Genomic DNA, 9,362 nt, shown 5'->3' with positions numbered 1-9,362 from the left:
TTTTTAATTCAAACCAATTTCCTAAAATGTAACCAAAATGCAATAAGTAAGCCTATATTAAATAACAAACTATAATGTTAGGATGTAAATGTTCATAATTTTGCTTCTTGATCACCAATAATATAGTTGCTAATAAGTAGTTACTTTGTTAGCAGTAATATATTCTCTTCGATTGTAATTGCTTTTTTGCTTGTTTCACTTCCTTTTCCATAAATATTTTAATGATTTCTCAACTTTTTTAGTTTTCATTGTAAAAACTGGGGCGGGGGCGGGGGGAGGTACGGGGCAAATATAAAAGGTATTGTGGAAATGTGTCAGAGAATGATTACACTGAGGATGATAGTTTAATGCCTCTTGTATCACCAGTGGCATTTGTATAGAACATTCCCTTCGTTGATACTCAGTATGCTTTTTGATGTGCTGGTGCATGGTACTGTCATTTTACCAATTGTGTTTGTGATGTAACTCAAGGCATTTCATATACTCTTTGGCTGTTAAAAATGTTGTATTGAGTTTTGGGGTCCAAAATAGAATTTTTTCCTATGTAAATATCAGCTGAAATGTTGCTTTGAGAGATACATATGTTGTATGGTGTTGGGCTATTAAAGATAAGAGGTAACTTAGTGGAAAAACATTAATATGTGAGAGCTTCTGTGGAGTATGCCTGTACTAGCTTTACAAAGTTAACTGAAGAACTTTTCCTCTTTTTCTCTCCTCTGAACATTTTTGTGTAATATCAGAATTTTTTCTCAATTAAAATAACTGCACTTTGAGGTCAGAGGATCCCTTGAGTCCAGTAGTTCGAGGCTGCAGAGAGCTATGATCAGGCCACTGTTCATAGCTCTCTCTCTCTGAAAACAAAAACAAAACCCCAAATCACTCACATTTCAACTAAGTCTATTATTTTCTTTGTGCAAAGATTTTCAACTATTGATTCAAGTTCTTTAATGGTCTAGGACTATTCAAGTTTTCTAGTTCTTTGGTGAGTATTGGTAAATTAAATTTCTTAGGAAAGTGTCTATTTCTCCTATGTTTTTAAGTTCATTAGCAGAAAGTTGTCCATTATATTATCTGATTATCTTTTAAAATTTTTCCCATGTTTTTAAATTTGTTGGCAGAAAGTTGTTCAGTATATTATCTGGTTATCTTTTTAAGTCTTACTTTTCCTTCACTTATTTTTATTTTTTTATTCTTTTAGAGATATTGTCTCATTCTGTCCCCAGGCAAACTTGAACTCCTGGGCTCAAGTGATGCCCCTGCCTCAGCCTCCAGAGTAGCTGGAACTACTGGTATGTGCCACCATTCCTGGTTAATTTTAAAATTTTTTATAGAGATGAGGTTTTGTTATGTTGTCCAGGCTGGTCTAGAACTAGTGGCCTCGAAAGATCCTCCTGCCTCCTTCTCCCAGAGTGCTGGGATTACAGGTCTGAACCAGTATGCCCAGCCCCTACTTATGTTTCTTTCTCATTCCTGATGTGTATTATAGGATTGTCAATTATTAGTAATGACTTAGTATTTTAAACTTTTACTGATATTACTTTTTCTGTAAGCACAATTTATATCCAGAATTTGTCACTTTAGCAATAATAAATCACTCCATTTTTGTTAAGCAATCAAGTTATATTTTATTTCAGATTTATAAATATTTTGGGGAGCTAATTATGCTTGCACAGTGACGTTCCATGTTGTTCCAATTTTTACATAGTATTAGAGTACTTTTCATGCTTTTTTATTATTACCAGGTCTTTTTTATTCTCTTCCAGATTTATTTATTTATTTGCTTTCTTACATTCCTGCTGAATCTCCTGTAGATTTAGAAGAATCGTGTAAATAACATGTAAAAAGAACATTAAAGAAAACTATCTTCTTTATTGTGGGTATTTGATTTTAAAATTATGCTTAAAATTATATTACAAATTCTTGAATGTAAAAATATCAAAATACTGAACAGTTACACCTTACACAAGAATTACAATGTACATACATTATGCCCAAAGTAAAAGCAAAATATTTAGAAGTAGTAGCAGCTATATAATTTTAGCAAAATGAAAAACTAGTGATCATCATAAACCCATGTTCAGTGGAGTTCCATCCAGGTTAATATAAAAGGTATTAATTCACCATTTTTTTTAATGGCTGAGTATATTCTATGGTATACATATACCACATTTTATTAATCCACTCATATATTATGGGCATTTGGGTAATTTCCACATCTTTGCAATTGTGAATTGTGCTGCTATAAACATTTGAATGCAGGTGATTTTTTAATAGAATGTCTTTTTTTTTCTTTGGGTAAGTACCCAGTAGTGGGATTGCTGGATCAAATGGTAGTTTTACTTTTAGTTATTTGACGTATCTCCATACTACTTTCCATAGAGATTGTACTAGTTTGCATTCCACCAACAGTGTATGAGTATTCTTATCTCTTTGCATCTATGTCAGCATTTGTTGTTTGGAACTTTTTGATAATAGCCATTCTCACTGGGGTTAAGTGAGATCTCATTGTAATTTTGATTTGCATTTCTCTGGCTACAGATGTTGAGTGTTTTTTCATATGTTTGTTGGTGATTAGTCTATCTTCTTTTGAAAAGTTTCTGTTAATGTCTTTTGTCTACTTTTTAATGACATTTTTTGATTTTTTTCTTGCTGATTGGCTTGAATTTTTTGTAGATTCTAGTAATCAGCCCTTTACCAGCCCTTTATCATGCAAATGTTTTCTCCCATTCTGTGGGTTGTCTGTTTGGTCTTATGATAGTTTCCTTGGCTATGCAGAAGCATTTTAATTTGATCAGGTCCCATTTATTTATTTTTGTTGTTGTGATTGCTTTTGGGGTCTTCTTCATAAATTCTTTGCCTAGGCTGATGTCTGTAAGAATTTTTCTAACATTTTTCTTCTAGATTTCTTATGGTTTCATACCTTAGGTTTAAGTCTGTCATCCATTGCATGTTGATTTTTGTGAGTGGTGAAAGGTGCAGATCCTGTTTCAGTCTTCTACATGTGGCTATCCAATTTTTCCAGCACCATTTAATAAGGATTCTTTTCCTCAGTGTATGTTTCTGTCTGCTTTTTCAAAGATCAGATGGCAATATGAGGATGGTTTTGTATCCAGGTTCTCTGTTCTGATCCATTGGTCTATGTCTCTGTTCTTGTGCCAGTCCGTGCTGTTTCGGTAACTATATCCTTGTATTGTAGCTTGAAGTCTGGATGGAACTGGAGAAGATTACATTCTTCTAAGTGAAGTATCACAAGAATGGAAAAACAAACACCACATGTACTCACCATTAAATTGGTACTAATCGATCAACACTTATATGCACATATGGAAATAACACTCATTGGAAATCAAGCAGGTGGGAGGGTGGAGGAGAGGATGGGTAAATCCATACCTAATGGGTACAATGCACACTATTTTGGGGATAGGGACACTTATAACTTTGGGTCAAATGGTACACAAGCATTTATGTAACCAAAACGTTTATACCCCCATAATATTCTGAAATTAGAAAAAAAAGAATGTTCGATGGAGCTATTAATATAAAGTTTACTATGAGTCAGGGTGAACTAGAGGATAGTGTTGTGAATGTTCTCAGATGACATGATAGCAGAAGATCCTTTTGTCAGTGCTCATTGCAATATCATATATGTAGTTTAACTACTTTGTATTCACATTTACATTATTAATTATTTTTAATCTGTTCTAATACTTAATATTTCCCAAAATATTCAAATGTTTTTCAATATTTTACCAACCAGTTTGGCCATATTGGTGTGTACCAATATTTGGTTCAAAGTATTTTTGTAATTTCTTCTTTGACTTTTGAGTTATTTACAAATATATTTCTAATTTCCAATGCATGGAATCTTTTTGAGTATAAGCTATCTTTTTGTTATTTATTTTTGATAATAAATAATAAGTAATAAAATTAAAGGATTCTGATTGTTTGAAATTTGTTTTCTTTATGTCCTAAATATGGTCAGTTTTTATACATGTTCTGTCTTCTCTGTTTGTTGCATGTTATGTTCTATAATATGTCCTTTGGCTCTAGCTCATTAACTGTATTAATTAAATCTTCTATATCCTTACTGATTTATAACCAGATTTGTCACTTATTTTGTGTTTGAAAGTTTTCCATTATGATAATGGATTCATTAATTTCCCCTTATATTTCTGTCATTTTTGTTTACACCAGTTTAGTAATTTTCATATAAACTTTTATTGGTTTATATTCATATGGTTTATTTTCTTTAATCCTATTAGTTTCAGTTTTTGTGTCCTTACAGTATAGCTATATTATTGTTTTAGTCCATTCCTGCTATAACAAAGTATCTTAGGCCAGGCGTGGTGGCTCATGCCTGTAATTCTAGCACTCGGGGAGGCTGAGGTGGGTAGTTCCTTTGTGCTCAGGAGTTTGAGACCAGACTGACCCTGTCTCTACCAAAAAAAAATATATATAAAAAATTAGCCAGGCATGGTAGCGCATGCCTGTAGTCCCAGCTATTTGGGAGGCTGAAGCAGAAGGATTGCTTGAGCCCAGGAGTTTGAGGTTGCTGTGAGCTAGGCTGATGCCACAGCACTCACTCTAGCCTGGGCAACAGAGTGAGACTCTCTCTAAAAAAAAACACAAAACAACAAAGTATCTTAGACTGGGTAATTAATAAACAACATAAATTTATTTCTTACAGTTCTGGAGGCTAGAAAGTCCAAGATCATGGTGCCAGCAAATTCAGTGTCTGATGAGGGCCTGTTCCTTATAGATGGCACCTTCTTGCTGCTGCCTTACATGGCAGAAGGGACTAACATGCTCCTTCAAGCCCTTTTATAAGGGCACTTATCCCATTCATGAGGGTTCTGCTCTCATGATATAATCACCTCCCAAAGGTCCCATCTCTTAATACCATCACCTTGCTGGGTACAGTGGCTATATGCCTGTAATCCCAGCACTTTGGGAGGCTGAACTGGGAGAATTGCTTGAGGCCAGAAGTTCAAGACCAGCTTCGGCAACATAGCAAGATCCCATTTCTACAAAAAATTAGCTGGGCCTGGTGACATGTGTCTATAGTCCTATCTACTTGGGAGGCTGAGGCAGGAGGATCACTTGAGTCTAGGAGTCCCAGGTTGCAGTGAGCTGTGATTGTGCCATTGCACTCCAGCTTAGGCAACAGAGTGAGACCTTGTCTTTAAAAAGAGAAGAGAAAAGACAAGAAAAGAGAAGGGAAGGGAAGGAAGGGGGTGGGGAGAAGAGAGGAGCTGGAAAGGGAGGGGAAGGGAGGGGAAGGGAAGAAGAGAAGGGAGGAAGGGAAAGGTAGGGGCAGGAGGAGAGAGGAGGGGAGGCTGGGAAGGGAAAAAAATACCATTGCCTTGGAGGTTAGGTTTCAACATATGAATTTTGGAGGTACACAAGCATTCAGTTTGGACCATAGCAGTCATGTGAATAGCATAAGGTTGGATTTTTAAAAAATTCAGTTTTATGATCTTTGTGTTTTAACTGGAACATTTAGTTTGCTTACATTTAATGTAAATGTACATTTGTATTCATTTCTATGATTTTATTTTGCATTTCCTTTTCAGCTCTCTTTATTCTATGTTACTTTTTGCCTCTTTCATTTCTTATATTTTAGTCTTCTTTTGGAATTGTTGAAAATTGTATTTAATATTTTATGTCATAATATGGAAATTATGTACCCAATTTATAGTCTTTGAGTGATTGTCCACAAAATTGCAGCTTGCATATCTAACTTAAAGATAAAATATATAAATAATATATGAAATATTTAATATGTAAATATGTAAAATAATATATGTAAATACATAAAATATATACTTATCTTCTTCTTGAACAAAAAACACAGGGACCTTAGAATGCTCTGACTAGGCATCCCTTGCCCCACTTATGTGCTGTTGTCCAGTATTTTAATTGCATTTTACATATTTTTAAACTCATAAATTTGACATTATTCGTATTATTTTATACAGTCATTAATTAAATACATTTTCCTACAGATTATCATTTGTTTGATCATCATTCTGTCCTGCATCTGAGACTGTCCATTCAAGATAGTGTTTTTTCTTACTGCAGTATATACTTTAGAGAAACTTTCTACTCTAATTGTGATCTTTGACCATCAGCATCAACACTTGGGAGCTTATTAGAAATGCAGAATCTCAGATCCCTCCCCAGGCATAGTGAATTACAATTTGTAGTTTAACAAGCTCCCCAGGCGATTCATACACAAATTAATGTTTGAGATGCACTGCTTTAGAGACTCTTTTACTGAGAATCTACTCCTTCTAAACTCTCATAGCCTTTATTTGTCTGGAAATGTCTATGTTTCACTCCCATTTTTGAAGGAGGTTTTGCTGGGTACACAATTCTAAATTGATGGTTATTTTCTCTCAGCACTTTTATTATTTCCTGTATTGGGAAATTTAGAGCTCATACTAACAGTTGTTCCTTGCCAAGTGATCTGATCTGTCTTTTTTATTTTTCCGATGATATGAATTTTATCACAACATGAGTAGATGTGTTTTTTTTTTTTTTTTTTTTAAATCCTGGCTGTGATTAGTTGGAATTCTTGAAACTGAGACTTGGTGTCTGTTTTCTTCAGGTCTGTATTCTAAGTTACTAATTCTCTTTTCAGCAGCTAACACTGAGTTTCTAATGTCAATTTTTATACATTATTTTTTTTAGGAGTTCTCTTTGGTTCTTTTCCAGAGACATAGGTAATTTGTGATATCTTTTGTTTCTTTGTTATGTACCCCCTTTTATCTTTTGAAATATATTCTACGTGCTCATTTGATACTGTATCTGATAGGTCCTACATTGGCAGGGTCTAACTCTGTTTCAACTGACTCTCACTTATTGCCTATTTTCTCATGGGTTTGTGATTTTTTTCCCCCACTGGGAATTTATGTTGTTTGGAAATTAATTTGTGATAACCGTTTGGGTCTGTTCCTTTAGAAAAATTTATGTTTGTTTTGCTGGGTACTTAGAGCACCACTGACCTGGGAACACATACACTACAGAGGTAATGTGAATTCTTACCTCATCATACATGAGGCAGGGCTGGTGTTAGTAATTTTCAAGGAAACCTCCCTCCTGTTTTCTCTGTTTTTCATACTACATAGGCTAATTATCCCTCCTGTTTCTCTCTGTAGGGTGATTCCTCCCCCATTCACTCACTGAGGATGTTACTTTTCAGGGGACACAACTTTATGCATGGGTCATTAATCCTACCTCACCTTGCTTAGGCCTCCTGTCTTGTCTCTTGACTCTCATGTGGACCCCTGAGGCCAAAGCTCCAAGCCACCAGGGATAGGCAAATATCCCACACAAACAAGCTCCAGAACTTGCATTGCATTCGTGTTATCTTTTATTTGTGACTCTGGCACCTTCCTTTATTTTTCAACCAACTCAGCCATATATTTAGAACAGTATTTTACTATATTTTGTGCAGCAGTTTTACTTGTTCTGAATTAGAGGATTTCTCTGCATATCTCTCCCGCCATATTTCAGGCACAAAGCATCTTTTGAGTTTGTCAATTTGGTCCTTGAAAAACTGCAGCTTAAGAACATTAAAAGGGCTTATCACTAATCCTACTTTTTCTACTAACAAGCTATGTGTAAAGGTAACAATCTTTCCAAAATAATTTATAATTTACAGCAATTTTTGAACAGTCTCTTTCTTAAAGTAACTTGGTCAAATTCTTTGGGAACCTGACAAAATCATTCTGAAGTTCTTTTAGAATAATAAACTGATGGGAATAGCCAGAACAATTTAGAAGAAGAGTAATGAAGGAGAACTTCTTCCTTAATACTAAATATTAAACATATTCTAATATTAAATATTAAAACACATTCTGAATTTTACAGGATAATTAAATTAACATGATAATGGCACAGGCACTCCATACCCATAAAATGAAAGATATAACTCAGAGACACTTCTTAGTGTATGTTGGATTTTAATATGTCTTAAAGCAAATATCCCAAGTCAGCAGGGGAGGGAGGACTTATCCAACACATGTTGTTAGTGAGAGTAATTTGCCATTGGGGATGGAGTGGGTGGGAAAGAGAATTACTTGATATTAAAAAGCAAAATAAAGCCTGTCTCGTTTAAAAAATTAAATGAAAAAATAAAATGATAGAAAAGCTAAGTAAATATATTTGTTTGTAGAAAAAACTTACTGAACTTAAAAATCAATGGCTGTTTCCGAAAGGTGGCAGGAAACCTGTACAGTGGGGTAATAGGGACTTTTATTCTCTTTTGAACCATGAGAAAGTCTTATCTTTCAAAGTAATAAATAAAATTTATTTTAAAAATAAATAAATAAATGGAGAAAGAGCATAATTGACAATCTTGGTTTGGTAAATCTAAAACTTCTCTGCATCTAAACGCATAATTAACAAGAAATTCCATGTATCAACTGGAAAAGTTCGTATAATAAATTTGATTAAGACAAATATCCCAATAATAAAATATTCATGTTTATCTATTATGAACACTGAGAAATCAGTAGAGCCAAAGACAAAAGGAGACATTTCACAAAAGAGAAACATGAATTCTAAAATGTGCCAAAGAATCCTAGGAAAAATATTAATATTTTTATACTTTTACTCATTTGTGGTAGTACTATGTAACTCCTAATTTTCTAATTTGTTTTTCTGGTCTTTATGTATTGATTTTTATTAAAAGCCAAGCAGGCCTATGTTTGGAAAAGCCTTGTCTTTTTCATTCATTTTGTCCTCATTTTGGGGTGTAATTATCCTTAAATTTTTTTCTTGTAGATTTTGCATTATGTATTTACTAATCTTTACGCTAAACGTGTTCACGTAAAAATGATGTGATTAAGTAAGATGTGGTTTGTCTTAATTTGATTTTTGTAAAATCTCTTCTGCACCACCATTTTAGAGATCTTACAGGAAGTATTGACTTGTCAATGCCAGTGAGCCTGCTCAGTGAATGCTAATTCAAGAAATTTTACCCGTTTTATGTAAGTACATGTAGTAGAACACCAGGTGGCAGTATAAGCCAAGCACAAAACCCACACTGATTCTTAGAGGCACAGTCACAAAATTAGTTTAAGTGGAATGAAATTAGCAATTGAATACCCATATTTGAGTGGAGCCACCTCATCTTCCAGGTGTTTCTTTAAACTTGGTTTTTATACTAGTTTTTCACAAGTGAGGCTTTGATTTTTTTTTTTTAATCCAATCTAGATGCACAGGAAAGACTTTTTTTAATGTGTTACTTTGAGTAACTCCCCCCCCCCCAAAACCTCATGCATTCCAGTTCAAACAAGAATGAAACTTCTTTGAGTGGTAAGACCCTCTGTACCCCAAAACTGTATGTCCTGAAC

The sequence above is a fragment of the Microcebus murinus genome, chromosome 11, assembly GCF_040939455.1.
Source record: "Microcebus murinus isolate Inina chromosome 11, M.murinus_Inina_mat1.0, whole genome shotgun sequence".
NCBI lineage: Eukaryota > Metazoa > Chordata > Mammalia > Primates > Cheirogaleidae > Microcebus > Microcebus murinus.
Note: the sequence above shows the minus strand (reverse complement) of the source record.